This window comes from Galeopterus variegatus, unplaced genomic scaffold (assembly GCF_000696425.1).
Source record: "Galeopterus variegatus unplaced genomic scaffold, G_variegatus-3.0.2 Scaffold6771, whole genome shotgun sequence".
NCBI classification, from domain to species: Eukaryota; Metazoa; Chordata; class Mammalia; order Dermoptera; family Cynocephalidae; genus Galeopterus; species Galeopterus variegatus.
The window spans coordinates 36,881-56,388 of NW_007732882.1; the positions used below are offsets into that span (position 1 = coordinate 36,881).

The 19,508-nt window shown below is 43.0% G+C and overlaps 1 pseudogene; it reads left to right on the forward strand.

The window, feature by feature from the left end:
- Positions 1-2,794: 2,794 nt before the first annotated feature.
- LOC103606670 overlaps positions 2,795-19,508 on the forward strand; it is a 49,419-nt pseudogene continuing 32,705 nt past the window's right edge.

Consider the following 19,508-nt stretch of genomic DNA (forward strand, 5'->3'; position numbering starts at 1 on the left):
ACAGAACAGCTTGACCATCCCCTCTAGCTCAGGATCGAGCTGGGCTTTTTCAGAAACATTATCATTCCTTTACTCCACAATCGTTCTCTGTCACCTGCCACAGTAACAACTCAGCCCCTGCCCCGCCCTCAGGTTGCCCAGAGTTACCAACTGTCAGGAATACACATCCGCTTTCCTAGAGCAAATGGTCCTTCCAGGTGGGAAATCAGTATAAGATATTCCCGTTCTTGCCACTCAATCCAAATCACTGAGTAAATATCTGTACAGTATGAACTACAATCCACCTCATGGTCCAGCTAGTTCAGAAATATCCATGATTTTGCTTCCTCAAGCACAGCTTCCAAATGATTGAACTCACCAGTGGCTTTACAGCCAGACCAAGGAAGTACACATCTCTGTTTCCATCCACCCTGAGACTGAATGGGCTCCTTTCCTCCCAGGTCTCAGTTTTCTCCTATAAGAAAGGAGGGTTTGGGAGAGAAAGAGGTGGTTGATTCAGATGATTGGACTCCAAGAGACACCATCATGAGCTGAGCGTGGTGCTGACAACACCAAGTCAAGGGTTAAGATCCCCTTACCGGTCATCTTTTAAAAAAAAAAAAAAAAAGAAATACAAACTTTAAAGAATTTATCCAGGAAAGTTAGTAAACAAACAGCAGCAACAACAAACCCTGGGGAGGAAGAATAAGTCTGATTTCCAGTGTTGCCACAATTACATTTTTGTAAATATTCTGTTTAAACAAAACATTATGGGATGGACAGAGGAACAGTAAAACATGACCCTTGCACTGGAAAAACAGCTGTCAATACAAATTGTTCTTGGGAATCCCAGATGTTGGACTTACTAGGCAAAGACTTTAAGTCAGTTATTATAGATATGTTCAGAAAATTAAGAAAAGCATGTTTAAGAACTAAAGGAAAGTATGAAAAAAATGTCTCATCAAATAGGAATATTAATAAAAAGAAAAAAAGTTAAGGAACCCATAGAAATTCTAGAGTTAATGATTACACCAAAGTTCAGGGTTCAATCACTGTGCTGGACAGCCCCAAAAGAAAAAAGAGAGAGAGAAAAAAAAAATTTGGAGTTGAAAAGCACAATAACTGAAAGGAAAAATTCACTAGTGGGGCTCTGCAGCAGATTTGAGCTAGCAGAAGAAAGAATAAGCAAACTTGAACATCAGTTGAGATGATCCTGTCTGAGGACCAGAAAGAAAAAATGAATAAAGAAAAGTGAAAATAGCTTCAGAGATCTGTGGTGCAACACCAAGTATCCCAACATATGCAGGAAGCAAGAGAGAAAAAGGGGAAAAAAAGAATATTTGAGGAAATAATGGCCACAGACTTACCCAAATTGGAAAACATTTATCTACTCATCCAAGGAGCTCATGAGGTTTAAGCAGGATAAACCCCAAGAGACTCACAACCAAACACATTGTAATCAAAATTCCAAAATTCAAACAAAAAGGAACAGTCTTAAAAGCAGAAAGAGAGAACCAATTTATCATTTACAAGTGATCCTCAATAAGATTAACAGTGGATTCTCATCAGAAACCATGGAGGCCAGAAAGCAATGGGATGATTATATTCAAAATGCTGAAAGGAAAAGACTCTCTACCAAAAATTCTATATTAATCATAATTATCCTTCAAAAACAAAGGAGATAAAAACAAGCAGAAGGAAGTAAATAATAAAGATTAGAGTGGACATAAACATAATAAAGAATAGAAAAACAAGAGAAAAAAATCAATGAAACCAAACATTGATTCTTTAAAATGTTCAACAGAATTGACAACTTTTAGCTTAGACTGACTTAAAAAAAAAAAAGGAAGATTCAAATTAATAAAATCAAAAATGAAAGAGAGGTCATGCCATTGATCTGGCAAAAATAAAAATAATTATAAAGAAATACTATGAACAATTGTATGCATACAAATTAAATAACCTAGATGAAATGAACAAATTTTTAGAAAGACACAATCTACCAAAATGGACACAAGAAATAATACAAAATCTGAATAGACCTGTAACAAGCAAAGAAATGAGTTAATAATCAAAGCTCTTCCAATAAAGAAAATCCCGGACCAGGTGGTTTCACTGGTGAATTCTTCCAAATGTTTAAAGAAGAATTAACACCAGTCCTTATCAAACTCTTCCAAGGAGTGTCCCACAGACTCTGCCGTGGCCTTGGTGTTATCAGCACCGCACTCTCCCGAGTGAGCCACGGGCCGGCCCTCACACAACATTTTAATATGTAAATGCCCAGGTGAATCTCCACTAGAGAACATGATGAAGGGGTCATAGGACGCCTGTGTGTAGGCTCGCTACCAGCGTGGCATTTCTAAACACAGGTTGACATCGTTCTGCTATAGCGGCAGCTCGAGTACCACGAGCAGCCTCACGTTCCGAGATGTGATTGTCTGGAGCAGTGAACACTCTTGGTAAAAACCTGCCACAAAACAAAGGACAATCACTCCTGAATTGTGATTGTGGTTGCATTCCTGGGAGATCCAGCGTATGTTAAAGTGTATGAAAAAAATACTGTGTGTTAATATGTAAAATGGGGTTCGGTTCTAGGCTCAGATTATTTTAAACAGGTTTTCCACCCATAGGAAAGTCTGCTGGGACACTTGTGATTTGTGCGGGACACAACACCATTCTTCATGCAGCAGGGCTCTTGGGCACATTACAAAGCACTGCATCTTGGACTGCCACCCACCAAGCACCAGTGTCCTCCCCCCAGTATTGTGATGACTGATAAAGGCCCCCGCACGTGTCCAATCCCCCCTAGGGTGAAATGACCCCACAGAGAACCACCAGAGGAGCTGTTCCCGAGGTCCCTCTGCACCGCTTTGGCCTTCTGACTCCCACAGATGGCTCCGTGACAGTCAGTAACCTAAAGGCTAGACTGGCCCCACTGTGCCCACTTCAGTTCCCACCCTGTTGTCACCCTGTGGTGGCAGAGGAGGCTGGGCCTTCCAGAATGGAGCCTGGAACCAGGGTGTGCATCAGCCGCCTGACACTTCTTCCTCACACCGGCCACCCAGGAGTGTGCATCTGCGGGAAGAGAGGCGGCCAGCGCCCCAGCAGCCGGGACCCAAGCCGTCCAAACAGCAGCGCCCACAAGCACTCTGGGGTGAGGGGCCCCGGCCTGCACCACCCACCCCTCATCACCCCCGCAACCGTGAGCACCCGTCATAGTCAGGGTCACGGACCCTCGGTGGGAAAGGAGGTACCTACCAGGTGCCAGTCAGGAACAGAGGGGTGAAGAAGAGAGAGTGGGGACCATCTGAGCACCGCCGCACCGCCAGGGTGACGGCTCCCTGCTTGATAATGTGCATGGATCTTCACTCTCTCTTCCACCCCAGGTGGGGAGCGACAGGGAGATAGAAGATGAGCTGCAATTAGCTATAATGAGTCATGATGCTTTAACAACACCAGTAGACATGACATTTGGGCGAGACAAGGCATCACCCATAGAACAACGGGATGAACTGTCCTTTGCACACCCCAGTGGGCTGCAGTTGGTTAGTTAGAGAATGAGTGCAAATGGCCTTGTAAAGGTGGAAGGATGCCCTGCAGGCGATGGCCCGACCAGGATGTCCCAGCCTCCATCCTATCTGCTTCTGCATAAGCGCACTGCCTCTGATAAGAATCTCTCCAGTGAGATTTACTGCAAGATGCTCCCAGGAAAGACTTAGTCGGGGAGTGGGGAAGTGGGTGTGGGAAGAGGCTGGGTGCAATTTCCCACAGGGCCCCCTGGAGAGCATCCTGGACTCAGTCCTGTGGGGGAGCCCTGGGGTTGTCTCGCTCAGAGGCAGGGGATGGGGGTATTTTTACCTCCACGTCCAAACCCATCAGTCATTGGTGAAGGGCCACCTCTAGGGGGACATAAATCTCCAGGCCGCTCCCGCTCTCCCTGTGCAAAGGAGGTGCCCACAGCCTGAAGGCAGTCTCCCAACAAAGAGGAGCAGGCTGAAAGACCACTGGTGGGGAGCACCAGAGGAGAAGGAGACTGAGCAGACCCCAGCCTCAGAGGTCCTGCGGGGCCCAGGCCCACCACTGTGTGTGCACACCTGTGTGCAGATGTGCATCCTTCCCCATCCCATTCTCAAACTGGGCTGTGGCCCTAAAAAGCCACTCTCCTGAAGGAGGTCCCTCTGGCCCCCTTAGAAACTCCTGCCAAGAGCCCGGGGGTGACTTGCAGGTGCCCTGAACACTCTCCGCCTTGGCTACAGTGGGCACCTGAAGCTCTCCTCTCTTCCTACTCATACGTACTGAGGCACCCCGGGCCACTAAGATCCTCAGGGTCGGCCACATGGCCCCGTCCCCAAAGATGCAGCACTGTGGATGAGGCCAAGTCCATTCCAAAGCTGTGGGTGTCCAGCATCGAGGGCACCAGAACCTTCTATGAGGGCACCACCCCACCACCACCCAAGCTACAGGCACCGGTGCTGTCAGGTCATGAAGGGAAGTTCTCTCCTGGGTGCTCCAGCCCCTCAGCACAGCCTGCTCCCCGTCTCCCCCTCCCTCAGGAACACGTCTGCTCCAGGAGGTCCAGGACGCCCCTGGGTCCTTCCTGTGGATAAACGTCTCCCCCACGACCCGCCTACTGCCCCCAGCTGCCCACCCTCCCCAGACAGGACCAAGAAAGGCTTCCTGTGACCACCACCTCTAGCGGCTGGTGAGCTGTTTTTGTTTTTAATTTCTCTATTGTGTGCTTCCTGTAGAAATTTGGGAAATACAGGAAAGCACAAATAGAAATAAAAGTCACCAAGCCCCAGTTAACATTTGACACATGTATGTGTGCGTATGTAGGTTCCTGTGCACAAACGTGCTTGCATATGGGCAAATACACATATCACCTAAATATACACATACACATACAAGGGTACTTCAAAAAAATTGTGGAAAAATAGAACTGAAAGATAATAAGGATCTTTCCAGGAACGTTTAGAAGACCCCTTCTTCTATACATATATACGCCTATAGGATGGTATGAATGAACTTTAATTTATTGAAACTACTTCCTACTTTTGTTCCCATCTAAGGGGTGGGAATCCCAGCTCACAGCTGGAGAGAGACCGTCCCAGGGCATCTCCGTGGCAGCACTGAGATCAGGGTGTCACCAGTGGAGTGAGGGCCTGGGCAGAAGGAAGAGGCTCATGGCCCTGCCTGCTGCCCAGGGGCTGCGCACTGTCCAGGGCGGACTGGGGAGGGACAGGGTCTGTGGGGCCTTCCTGGTGGTGGCGTCTTGTTCAGAGTAAACACAGCTTCATCCCCTCCATGTCCTTGTCCCACAACTCCCTACCTGCACCAATGACTCCAGGTGGGTGGCCCAGCCCACCCACAGCCCCTGCATGCTGGGACAGTTCTCCATCCCCACAGTGCACACAAATCTGTCCCCCATCGTCAGCAGGATCATGGCGCAGAGTGGGCTGGGGAAAGGTGGGGGAGGGTCATGGGCTGGGGGCATCTGGAAGGCTTCTCGAGGACCAGCAATGCAGGGCAGGGGTGGACCTCCCGGGAGAGGAAGGTGTGCACCAAGTCCTCAGCCAGAGGCAGACGTCACCCAGATGGCTGGGAGGCCCACAAGGCCACAGCTTCCCCCTCCCAGAGAGACCCCCAGGGTCTGAACCACTGCCTCACTCAGGCTCCTTGGCCTGGTATGGCTTTTTAAGATCAAGTACCTTTTGTACCCCCCATTGTTGGAGCAGGTAAAGTACATGGCCCCACTGAGAGGTGAAGGGAGCAGGGTCTGGGGTCACTGTGTGCTCAGGTGGGGATGCCCTGCTCACAAGGCAAAGTCTCCTACCTCAGGGCAGGTGTGAGAACAAATGCAAGCGTGGACATGAATGCCCTAGTGTGGAGGGCCGAGCCCCCGGTGCCCTGGGGGTGACTGCAGTGTGGCTCTTCATTCACAGACAGGCCTGGAGAAATCTTCCAGAATGCTGTCTTCTGGCGAGGGAACAAGAGGTCCTAGGAGCCCTGCTCAGCCCCAGGAACGCCCCTCACTTGCTCACAGCCTGGATTTCATGCTCTTCTGCTTGGGGGGCACAGAAGGAGTGTCGAGGAAATGGGCTTTGTGGGCAGTAAAATTCCCTCTCAAATGGGTGCCCCACCCCAAGGTCCCAGCAGGACCAGGGTCTGCATCAGCCCCCAGGAGCAGTAGTCCCTGCCCCTGGTTTCAGCCCAGACCCACCTTCTCTCCAGGTCTGTCCTGGAGCTGCCCTCAGGGCCTCAGCTCAGGCTTCCACCAACTTCCTCCCCATCTGTAACTACCCTTCCCATATTAAAAAAATAAAAATAAAACACTGGACAAGTTAATTTGCTAAAATGGACCAGAATGCAATAACTGATTACATTTTTCCCCAAAGGAAACTTGAGTTAATTTGGCTGGTGACTCATATGCCAAGCTGCCAGTTACAACACACACTCTCCCAGACACAACTCCTCGCTGGGCCCAGCTGGCAGTCCCCCCCACCCCCACCAGCCCCGCCACTGCAGCCCCAGCTTCCCTCCTGCGATGAAGCCGGGGGCGGAGGGTGCAGACGTGCCCTCAGGATGAAGAGCCATTGGAGGCACTTCTGAAAGGGCAGGACACACACACGCGCACTCGTGTGTCTGTACAGAGCATGAGCACATGAGCACACACACTCATGCCAGGCACACACACACACACACACACACACACACACATCCACACATGTGTGTCTGTACAGAGCATGAGCACATGAGCACACACACTCATGCCAGGCACACACACACACCCACACATCCACACACATAAGCATGCACAACTGAACTCCAGCATGGGCCACTCAACAAATCCCTCAGCGATAACCTCTGCATACCAATACTCGGGGAAAATCCAATTAAAGTAACTCATTACTAAATCCTTCCTATTTTCCCAGCCTCTTAAAGCTCCTGGGAAGGAAAGGGAGAAATAGGCAGGGTGCTGATGTGAACTCTGGTAGGCTGTGGGGGGAAATTCCTGGCCCAGCTCTCATGGTGGAGGCCCCAGATGGAGTTCTCTGTCTACTTGGGGTGAGGGGAACATTGGGGAACCCCCATACTCCTCAAAAGGCCAGAGCTTCTCATGAAGCAGCACACACAGCTCAGGCAGAAGCCCTCAAGGCAGGCCCTGGAATCGGAAGACCCAGGAGGCACAGTCTCCTCATTCACATGCTGTGTGACCCTGGGCAAGGCACTTAACCTCTCTGAGCCTCAATTTCTTCTATAAAATATCTTCGTCATCTGATTGCACAATAATATGAATGTACTTAATACCACTGAACTGTATGCTTAAAACGGTTAAGATGGTAAATTTTATGTTATGTGTATTTTACCACCATTTTTTAAACTGGGGAATAAATAAAGAAAAGCATAAACTCTCCCCTTCCTCTTGACTTTTTGCCACTGGCAGATGATGGCAGGAACTGGGGCTGCCATGTTGGACGCACAGATGAAAGTCACTNTCTTCCCAGCCCCCCCCGACGCTGGCCGGGGGCTCCCCACGCTACCAGCCCCGTCAGAGATCCGTGGGGAGAGTGGCATTGTGGGGCAGTCCACAGGCCTCGGGGTGCCCCGTTTCGAGGTAAGCAAATAGCACGTCCCAACAGGGAGCCGCGCCAAACAGAGATGGCTGACCTGCACTCCCAAAGCCGGCCCCCTTTTATTATTATTTTTTTTTTTCTTTTTTTTTTCACCCCCACCCGAGAGAATGGAGGCCGCTTTGATGTGGGCGCTTAGCCTGGTGTGGTGGGCGGGGGGCCAGGCAGGCGGGGAGCAGTCGGGCTTCGCCCCGCAAGTGAGGCTGGACTGGGGGTGACTTACGGGGTCGCGGGTCTGTGGCAGTCTGACGAGCTTCTCTCTGCCTTTGTGGCAAAAGTAACATTTGTTATAAGCTTAGGTCTTGAGGCTATTATCTGGTGGCAGTTAATACCAACCACTGTGAAACGTCAAAAATGGTCCATTTATGGTGACCTTTGCTGTGGTCCCTTGCCAAAACAAAAGACACTGAATTAGCACCTAGATTCTAGGAAGTTGAGGGACAAGCACTTGATGTTTCCTGTCGCTCCCAAATGAAACTAAAGGCATCTCCAGGGCCCCTCCACTTTTTTCTTTCTTTGGTACTTCCTATTGGCTGCTACTAGAGTTAAATCCTGAAATGAACATCTGACACGGATTTTCATTGCTCTCAAACTGTGATCTTCCCTAGATTCTTTTTTGAAATCCTACCTTTTCTTTAATGCTCACCTCAAATCTCGCTATCTAAGTTGGAATTAATTATTCTTTCTCTCATTTTCATAAGACTTGGCTTTTCTATGATATGTTACAAGAACAACCTCATATTTATACATGGATTGTTCTTTTGAAAAGATGTTCACTTGTAACTTCTTCATTAGAGCGTGAGGGACCAAGTAAGGAGGGATTTGTCTAGTTTGCTCACTATTGTATCCCCAGCGTCTAGCATGGTATTTCACACTTAATAGGTGCTTAAAAAATATTTATGGAATGACTGAATGAATCTAATAGGCTTTCAAAAATTTTTTTGTTGCAGTAAGCTCTAGGGAATATTATTGTCTTGTTCACCATGATATCCCCAGTACATAAGGCCTTGTGCATAGAACTGTGCAGAAACAGGAGGCTTACTAACTATATGTGTAGTAAATGGGTGGCTGGCTGAATGAATGAATTAAGTTGTGTTTTCTCCAAAGCTGAAGATGCTTCTAGAGGCAATTGATCTATGGTAGGTACAAATCTGAATATATTAAAGGAGTTTTTCACAAATTGAGTAATTAAAGTAATAGACCCTCAGTACCAAATAAATAGCTGAAAACAAAATGAAGCAAAATGTTCTATAATTTTGTGTTCCCAGTTTTTGGATGATGATGCATTAGATACCTGAGGTTTTATGTTGTTAGTTTTTATTAAGCTGTTTATGACATGCTGCATGCTGTGGTTTAATAGATAAAAGGGCACTTCTGGCCAATGGCTTCCTCATTTGGGTCATGACTATATATATGGCCAGCTAGGGTCCCTTAAAAATGTAACGCAACCCTAGCAATGTCAGTAAGAGGAAAATTGAAGTGCAAGGTATTAAAATATGGTAGATCGGTTGGATAACAACTCTCTTTGTAAGAAAAACATTATGACTCAATATGGATGAGTTTGGCAGCCACAGGTATAATTAAATAAAATCAGCAACCATTTGAATCCTGCCTTAGTATGACTAATCCATCAAATCAGTGAAGAATGACTCAATTTCTCTCTAAACTATAGTGGGCAAAATTTTCCATTTTCCTTTTCCCTTAATTTTTTATTTTTCCAATTTGATTAGTAAGGAATGAAGACCATGCAGTATCCTGGCACCATATTGGATTGATGTGGTAGGAATACAAGTGATTGTGCAGTGATCTTTGGAATAGTTTCTCTTAAGTTCCAGGGAACTTGAATATGATTTTGCCTTTTGCCTTCTTTACTCCTTTTGTATAGAACTAAATTTTGCAGTGGAGTTTGGAATAAAAACCCCTGCTAAAGAAAAATTCAGTTCTCCCTTCCCCCTTCACTGATGTAACTCTATCCAAACCATCTTACTTTGTCTCCAGGAATACCATAATAACACCTTACCTGGTCTTATTTTTCACCCTTCTGCAATCAGTTCTCCCAACAGCAGCCATAAGAACCCTTCAAAATTATAAATAAGGTCACTTTGCTTTTTTTCATCAGCATTCCAATGGCTTCCTCTTCTACTTAGAAATGTATCCAAAACTTTTTTGCCATAGCCCATAAGTCCCTACATCATCTGGTTCCCAACTGCCTCCCTGACCGTAAGGCTGAAACTGCCCAGGGATAAAATTATGCCCCAAAAGGATCCTTCTCAAAAGTTTATTTCTGTTTATCTCCCATTACACCCTCTTATATTGATTTACTTTAGATGCTGCACACCTAAAATTCAGAATTGAAACTAAGTTTTCTTGTTTTTCTCATCTTTCCTAATCAACTGCAAACAAAGGAATTCCAAGAGAAAGGTAAAGCACACTAGCTGATTATTAACTCACCTTTTCGTTTGAAGGAGAATTGCATCTACATTAGTTAGAGGTATGAGTCGGGTATTTTTATGTTCCAGTGATGCTTGACTTAGGTTATTGTCTTGGAGGTCTCCCTAGGAGATAAGACTTTGACCCTGGGATAACATCAAGGGTTTGAAGCTGACCAGTCCGCTAACTGCAGACTCCATGACACCAAAGCACCCCGTCCATGATGGGACCCTGACATCTGACTCAGACCCTCTGCTGATCCCATGACCAGCCTCCCTCTTTGCCTGCAGGACAAAGGACTTTACCTCAATTTCCTGCCTCTTCCCCTTTATAAACCCCAGAAAGTAATCAGAAGGAGGGATGATTTTATCCTGGTCATCCCCCAGATGCCAGTTATCTCAATAAAGCTTCCAATCCTTGCACCAACTTTTGGACTTTTGGGTCTTTTTCCACTGCAAGAGGGAAGTCGAACCTGTTGACAGTGACATCATTATAATGTAGTTCTTTAACTGGCTTATTTTGCTTCATAGCATTTATCTTTACCTGACATAATATTATATTAATTTGTTTATTGTTTTTACATAGCACAATTTCCACAGTTCTCCTACTAGAATGTAACCTCCATGATGGCAGAGGCCTTGTTTCCTGTCCTGAGTATTGTACCCAGGACATACAGGTGTTCAACAAACATTTTTTGAACCAATGAATACATTTTCTTTAAAGGCAAATTAAATTTCAATTATATTTCTTGTGATTCCACTGTTGACCATAGCAATTGGTGTTATTCCTATTTATTATTCCCATTTAAAAAATAAAATGTTTTTCTGCTTGGAGATTGTGTGTGATATGTTTATTCTACCCTTGGAAATCCCCTGGTTAAAGATGTATTCAGGAGAAATAATCAGTACAAATTACAATATGTATGTTAAGCTCTTTTTTTTCTATAAAATTATTTCTTTAGAAATTTTGCTTCTTCTAATCTTTCCAATCTGCCATAAGATTATCTGTGAAATTGCTAGAAGATTTGCCTGTGGTCTCAGGGTATAGGGGCTGCAGCATGAAAATTACACTAGAGTATTTTAGAAAACGACATCAGGATTAATTTGTTGTTGTTTTTGTTCTGATCTATAAGCAGTTTAAATTCATCCTGGCCTCTGCTGTGGGTGGGAGAGATCTATATATAATTTGTGCTTTTAATGATAGAGGTTCTCACAATTCTCTACATGAATGTCCTGACAGGGAAGACAAAATTGCCTTCTTGCCACTTAGAAATGCAGGACAAAGCAGCTGACAAATGTCATCTAGAATGTTATATCATACAAACATACATTCCCAGTGTCAGCAAGGGCACACCTATATGATTTTAGCAGTTTCCTTCTAGTTTCTCTAGAAATAATGAATTAGTTCACAGAAGATAATCTCGAGATTATTGATATAATCACAAATTGAAATGGGACCCTGAGCTCTCTGTTCACAGAAAAGCTTGCGTGGCTCTCTATGTATTTGGAGTGATTAACGATGCTGCAGCATTGTGGGAAAACGATATGTCTATAATTATATGACGCCACAGGAGAGAGAAACCCTTTCTGATACTGGTCTTTGAAGCCACCTAAGTTATTTGAATCTGAGCCATTAGGGAGAAAAACAGGAAGAAAAAAGTAAGAAAAATATTTTTTTAAAAAAGAAAATTAGAATATGTAGTAATGACACTGGTCTAGGGGGAGACTACTTATGTGAGAGAGAAACAAAACAGTTGAGGCCGTGAAAATCTAAGGGACAGCAGGAGATATTGGTTTAGCAGTTAAACAAGAGACTATAAAACGTCACAGAGCCTTTGTCCTGTTCTCTGACAAGCAGTCTTCCTATTATTTCTGTCACTTTACCCTCCTTTCTAATCTATAATATGGAGACAATATTTCTCACCCTCCTTTCTAATCTATAATATGGAGACAATATAATATCTCTTACCCTCCTTTCTAATCTATAATATGGAGACAATATTTCAATATTTCTTTTGTGGGACAGATAATGACACAGACAGACCTTGCTAAAAGTACTATGTAAATACAAGCAATGATGTGGAATAGGTGGATCACACACTTTCTCTCTCTCTCTGTCTGTCTCCCTCTCTCTCTTTCATGTTCATTAAAGTACAGGCCTCCTTGAAATTTAGGAGAAAGTATAGGACATACGTGAATTTCAGAATCACCTTTAAGGTGTCAGGGGTGTCTGGGACTCCGTTTTTCACTGGTCGTCTGCTTTGAGGAGGTGCAAACTCCACTGCCTGGGAACCAAGTTGGGTTGATACACCTGCTGTCTTTCCAGGGGATGTGAATACAAACTGGCAGGCTGATTCCATTCCTGACCACTTGGTGTCACTCTAGCTTTATGAACTGCTCAGCCAAAATCAAATCCTAGGAAACCTCTCCTTCCTAGGTTGGCTTCTGTGGCTTCAAAGACAGTCATTGTTTTGAGGAAGGTCATTTGGAGAGTTCCGTGGCTGATGTGATTAGAATGTGTACAGCAAGTCGCATTCCAGGTGCTTTGTGTGCTAACACTTAGGTGTTATTACCAGCATTAATTATCCAAGGGACATGTAACAAACACAGGTGGGCCTTTGTTGGATCATTTAAAAGGCGAGGCTCTGCAGAATGCAAACCTCCAGGTAGCCACCCTGGCCTTTAACTTGGAGTTTAATTTGGGGATAGGCTGGAGCCTACCAGACCGAGTCTATTCATAGATTGGATGTTATAAAAGAAAATTAATTCAATATTAGTTCTTCTCCACAGTCTCTCTCTCTCTCTCTCTCTCTCTCTCTCTCTCTCTCTCTCACACACACACACACACACACACACACACACACACACACACACACACACACACACCCCTCTAGGGTAAAAACAGTCAGCAAGAACTTGAAAATGTTGCTGTGCTTCCTTGCATATAATAAGTTAGGCTTTTGTCTTCACCTCCACCTCTCTTTACTTGCATAACTTTTGATTCATTAATGAAAAGGACATTGTTTTCTTCATAGAAAGAACCATCTTCCAAATAAGCTAACTACCTCCAGTGCTGTAAAACACATTACCCCAAATGACACATCTTCATCTTTTTTCCCCACTTCCCCTTTGCTTCTGGGACCGAAAGGGATTTGAGGAAGAAATCTGTGCATTGGTTTTTACAGTTTCAAAATGACTTTCTGAAATGGAGGACACTGAAGCATTTTGCTGAAGGTCTTTGTGTTCTGTTTTAATGGGAGCCCAGGAGGGGGGCTTGCCCACTTTCAGTGATGCTATGGAGAGCATCTGACTCATTAATTTGGAAAGGCAAGAGGAGGCTGCCATTAAGAAATGTCTTTGCAATTAATTGCATGTAAAACTTAAAGTTTTTTTTTTTTTTTCTCCCTGACACATTTATAGAAACTGCTTTACCTTGTTTATGCTGATACACTTCTGCTGGCCTTAGCATGAGTGGAACTGGCTCTAGGCAAAATTGAGATGCTGGAAGAATCTGTTTCCGAGCCCTTTCTGATTTTGTTGCTTACCTTTCCCTTCTCTGAACCTAAAACTTCCTTCTGTTTCCCCTTAAATCTTATTAGTTTTGAGTTTAATTGCCTCTGGCCATCCACTTTCCATCTTTGGGTTGTCTTTGGGCTTAGGGTTCGGGAAGCTCATTTTGGATCCTGATTATGCCATTTCCTTGCTTTGTAAGTTTAGGCAAATTATTTAATTTTCTGTGAAACTGGGCTATTTCAGGCAATAAATGAAACACTACATGTAAATCTCAGTCTATGGCATCAGAAGAATTGAATACTTAAGGTGATTGTTTAAAAATAAAGGTTTCTAAATCTTATTCTAGACTACTGACTCAGAATCTTGAAGAAAAGGCCCAGGAATCTGCCCTTTAAAAAGTGCTCTAGGAAATTCTTGCACTCACCTTAAGTCTGAGAACTTCTGGCTTAAGGAGTAAATCTTCCAAGGGGCAGCTGTCTTTATAAAAGGATCAGGAAAGATAGCATATCCACAAGGACGGGATGAGTAATGGATGGACTCAAGCATCACTGTTGTTTTGCGGGAAAGAGATTTTTGGGCAACTACAGGGTGTGATTTGATCACTGTTGTCCTGAATCCTATAAAGAAAAGAAAAATTGGGCATTTGATTCAGTATGTTGCTGAGGTAAAAAGTATGCAGTGTCTCCTTTCTGAAGTGAAGACACTAAATCCATCTATTACTACTTCAATTTGTCATTTTTTTCCAGCTTGGTATTATTTGTTTTGTGTGTCCTATGTATGTAAGTGAGGCAGGCATTCTTTCCCCTGACACTACTGATCAGCAGGCTCTTGCTTGCTGGATTTTAGGCTCCCACAAGGGTGGAGACAATGATTTTTGTGCTGCTTTGGGATTTCAGGGTCTAGCACAGCACAGGCATGTGGAGTAGGCATCTGGCCGATCAGTACATGAGTTGGGTAGGAAAATGATTTCTCAATTTCTAACACATACATCTCCCCCTTTCCACTTTCTGTTCACATTCGCACACATATTTAAGGCTTGATCAGATTCAGGTTCAGAGAGTGATAGAACTATTTCAGGGGAGTTAATGCTCTGGATGAAGTGAAGTCACATTTATTGAAAATCAGAATGGCTAGATATATAAAATGCAGGTGTTAAGGGAAATTAATTCAGTACTGCCTTGCTCCTAGGCAATCTTTCTAGTTCAGATTATCTAGTAGATAAAAGATCCACTAACCTGATACCAGTCTGATTGGCAAAGCTTATTGACCATTTGGAAAATTGACCAGAAGGAGGGCAAGTTGCTCCCTGCTGAGCTTTGATGTTGACCCAGGAACTTACTACCTAGTCAGAACATGTTAAGAAGGAGTGACAGAAAGGACTGTTTTGAATATGGTTAATATTTCCTCAAGGCATTGACAGCCATCTATGTCTCAAAATTCAGTGTATATAGGAGATATGCAGATTTCCAGGGGGGCAGGCACAATTCTAGGTCAAACTCACATACTGCAAACCATTGGTCTGCAGCAGAAGGGAAACTCAGGAGAGTTGACTGGACTTGGTCTGGAAGAGGCTGTTCACAGGGTCCAGACCATCCCAAGTCCACCACCCTGAACCTGCCATCCTTGGCACTAAGGAGAGTGATGTCTGATACGTGTAATTTATTCACTGCTCTTCTCATGGGAAGCTCTGGCCCAGGAGTTAGGAACACTGGATGGCCTATATATCACACAGCATTTGACTTCAGGCCTTGTCACTTGCCCTATAAACAAGGACCGTAGAGCTTTTGTGAACCTCATTTGCTTCACCTGTAACATGGTTTAAGAAGCAAACTCCTCTCATATGCTCCAGTTATTCCTGCTCCCATGTTTTAAGTAGTTAATAAGGTGAGTTTTGTAGATTTTTGTTGTTAACTTTGAACTTTTAATATTAGATAGGTTAGAAGTCCCACTTGCTCTTTTCGTTTAGAGCAGTGATTCTGAAAATGTGGTCCCTGAGCTGGCAATATCAGCATTGCTGGGGGACTTGTTAGGAATGTCAGTTCTTGGCCTCCACTCAGACCTACTGAATCAAATGCTGGGGTGGAGCCCAGCAAGCTGTTTAATAAGCCATCCAGGTTGTTCTAATGCAGATATAAGTTGAGAGCCACTGGACTTTAGGGAAATGTCACTGAATTAAATTTTTTTGTGTGTGGTATATCCTGAACACCTATGAATTAAAATTGTAATGAACCCCAATTTGGCTGAGTGGATGATATTTTATGTAGTGGAATTTAAGGAGAGCAGAAACAAACCAGTCAGGGGCTCTGTGTGGCAAGATGAGGGTAAGACGGTATCATGGATCAGATACATCACAGTCACTTTTATTTTTTTTTGCCTAGGGCTGACCTCATAAGTATATTAGAAAAGTTACCTAGCCTCTGGGTTTCATGGTCCTCACTTGTAAATTTGGGAAATAATAAGAGTCCTGCTTCATTTGACTGTTATGCGATTAAATGAGGATGCAGGTCAAGTGCCTCCTCCAGTGAATTTTCCCTTAAAATAGCAATAAAAATGAAATAATAGCTAATATTTATTGAAAACATTTACTGAGTATCATTATTCTGTCTATTCCTCACATGAACTCTTTGAGATGGATAGTATCTTTATTCTTCGCATTATAGATAAGGAAATGGAGGCTTCGAGTGACTAATTTGTCTATGTTGATATAGCTAGAAACCATAGCCCAAAGGAGAAAATAAAAATCAACATAGATTTGTCATTCAAAGATAACCACTTTTACATTTCAAATAGATTGAGGATACAGACTTTACAAAATGCTAGCCACATAATGGGTACTCAGGGTAGATGTATTGAATAATCCAGCATATTTCACAAAAACATAATTTAATAAACTTACGAGGTAGCTGAGTCATATTTTCTGGACTTGACTGTTGACTGTAGCGTCCCCGTTTCTTCCCACACAGCTGGCTGTCCAATATGACATGTTCTACCCACTGCTGTCAGAGACCGTTGTTCTGTGGAAATTCTAGTCATAGGAAAGAATCATACTTCCTCCGCCTAATGCCTTACTTTTTTTTTTTTTTTAAGAAGCTAGAAAGGATAAGTTCTAATGTTTTCTTAAGTAAACCTCCAGGCTCTCACAAGTTGCATTTTTTGGAAAATTTTACTCAACTGCGTTGTTCTTTAATTGTCCTCTGTAGAAAAATATCTTGAAATAGTTGTGCCTCTTTGCCTTTGAAAGATTGCTCTCCCTTTTGTCCCTGAAGATTTATAATTATGCTGACTTAAAAACACCAGCTTTGACCGTATTTCCCTCTCTTGTTGAATTCTCAGTCTTCTATAATAAAAAGTGCATGTTTTTCTCCAGAGACTTCTCTTTCTTTGTTCTTAGCCTTTGTTTAAAATGGATGTTATGCCAATTGCCCTGACTGAGCGATTCTGTGGAAAGCAATGGATGAGAGCATGAGGGCTTCTCTCCATTGCCCTTTAGCTCTATGATCTTGGGCAAATTACTTTACTGCCTCAGTTTTCTCATCTGGAAAATTTCAACAGTATTAACTGTCCAACACAGTTATTCTGAGGATTGCAAAAGACATTACGTACGTAATAAGGGCTTGGCATACTGCCTGATGGATGCCTAAACATAGGAAGAGCTGATTTTTTCCTTAAAATATCTTCCCCCAGAAGATAGAATGGCTTTTATTAAACAGTTTTTATGAAACCTCCCATAAGAGATGCACTTCAAAATAGCAAAACCCCAATGACCTCAGCAAATGCTAGTTCTGGACACTTGAAGAGATCATCTGCCGCAATAGGTTTAAGAAAGAAGCGAAAAAATTAACAAATTATTTAGTAGTTCCTGGAGATTTTACCTGATGACTTTAAGCAGTGCATGTTGCCAACAAAATCTTTAAAGAGTTCCTTAAAAAAAAAATTCCATGTGTTGGGGTTGTGGACATTAGGAATTTACTTCTGTAGGGATATGAGAAGAGTAAGTTCCCAGATGGAATGCTGGCGAGCGCAGGAGGCCTGGGGTACTAAGTGCTACCAACTGCATCATGCACTGTTTCAAACAACTTGGGTGGAAGCAAACATGATGAGCTCCAGAAAACTGTTAGATGTCTTAGAATGTGGGTCCAGAAATAATAATGACATGATGGTGAAGATGCACGTGAAGAATTCAAAGAAAATCATTTCAAGCAATCTGAGGGTAGTAAAGAAAGATATGTCTGGATTAATGTACTTTATAAAACGTGTGATTTTAAACATACTAATAAAAAGATATTAAAAAATTAAGCCTTAGAAATAAATGTTTAACTTTAAAAAATCTCTAAGTAAAAGTTTATATGGTCAAATTAACATTTTAGGAATCTTATTGAGAAAACGGGGACTCATATTCCGTGCCATAGTCTATTCTGGCATGTATGGTAAAGAGTTCTAAAACAGTTAGCCATAATGATAGCAGTAACATATTTCAAAATAGACCAGATCTCCTTAAAAGTAATCAGTCTGATATTTTGATAGCTTATGCATGTCTTTTGTTCCTATGAGAACTCCTTTTCTCTGAATTCAACATTATCGCATTCTATTGATCTTTTAAGCTACCAAATTATGCCTTCTTCCTTGACTACCATTTTTCTCCAATCTTAACTCACCGACTTTAAATGCTCCCCCATCCCCCGACACACACATCCTTTTTGTGCTATTAAAATAAATAAATAAATAAATAAATTAGATAAAAACTACAAATTCTATGTTGGTTTATCTCATGGTAGAGTTTTATTCATACTTCATTTCTGCTTAGTGTATCCTATGTACCAGGCACAACTTTAAGAACATTATGATTATCATCTCATTTAATCTTCACAACCACTTTCTTAGATAAAGGCTATTATTATTGCATTTCAAAGATGAACAACCGAGACACGGAGAGGTTGAGCAATTTTCTCTAGTTCACATAGCCAACAAGCAACAGAGCCAGCATTTGAACTCAGAGTCTGACTTCAAAATCTAAGCCCTTGACTACAATCCTGTACTCCTTTACTGGGTAGGTATACATGCTATTCAGGAATAAAGAATAATAAAATAGTCTAAAATTTTAAAACTTCAAAACAGTGGTAAAATATAAGTTGATAATGAAAGTCCCTCCTTCCACCTGCCGATTTCCACAGATAGCTATTATTAAAAGTTTGTTGTATATTAATAACCTCACAGTAAACATGTTTTTCTGTAATTTGTAACTAATTTAATTATATGTTATGCATGTCTTTCCATAAAATAATATATGGTTCTGTCTTAATTTTTTGGTTCCATAGTGTCTTAGCCCATTTTTTGCTGCTAGAACAGAATACCACAGACGAGGTAATTTATAAAGAAAACAAATTTATTTTTCACCATTCTGCTGGCTGAGAAATCTTAGAGCATGGTGCTGGCATCTGGTGAGAGTCATCTCATAGTGGAAGGGTGAGAGCAAGCATGGGAGACAGAGAGGAAAAGGGGACCAAACTTTCATGATAACTAACCCGCTCCTATCGTAACAACAGTAATCCACTCATGAGGGCAGAGCCCTTGTGATCCAGTCACCTCCCAAAGAACCCACTCTTAATGCCACCACAATGGCAACCAAGTTTCCAACACATGAACTTTTGGGGGACACATTTAAACCATGGCACATAGTATGGATGTGCCATTATTCGTGTAGCCATTCCACTGTTCATGGACATTTAGACTGTAATCATGGGAAAAGAGAAAACTGCTGGAGACCAGCTCCAGTCGAGTTGGGGTTCTTGAAAGAGGGATTGAAAGGTGGCGAAAATAAAAAACACAGGCAGAAAACTTGGTTCCTCTGAAGCACGTTCTCAGCCTGCGGGCTGTCGGCGCTGTAGCAGCCAAAGCAGCTAAAGCAGCTGAAGCAGCCTTTAGACTGGAAACAGCATTTTTATTTGTTACACAACAC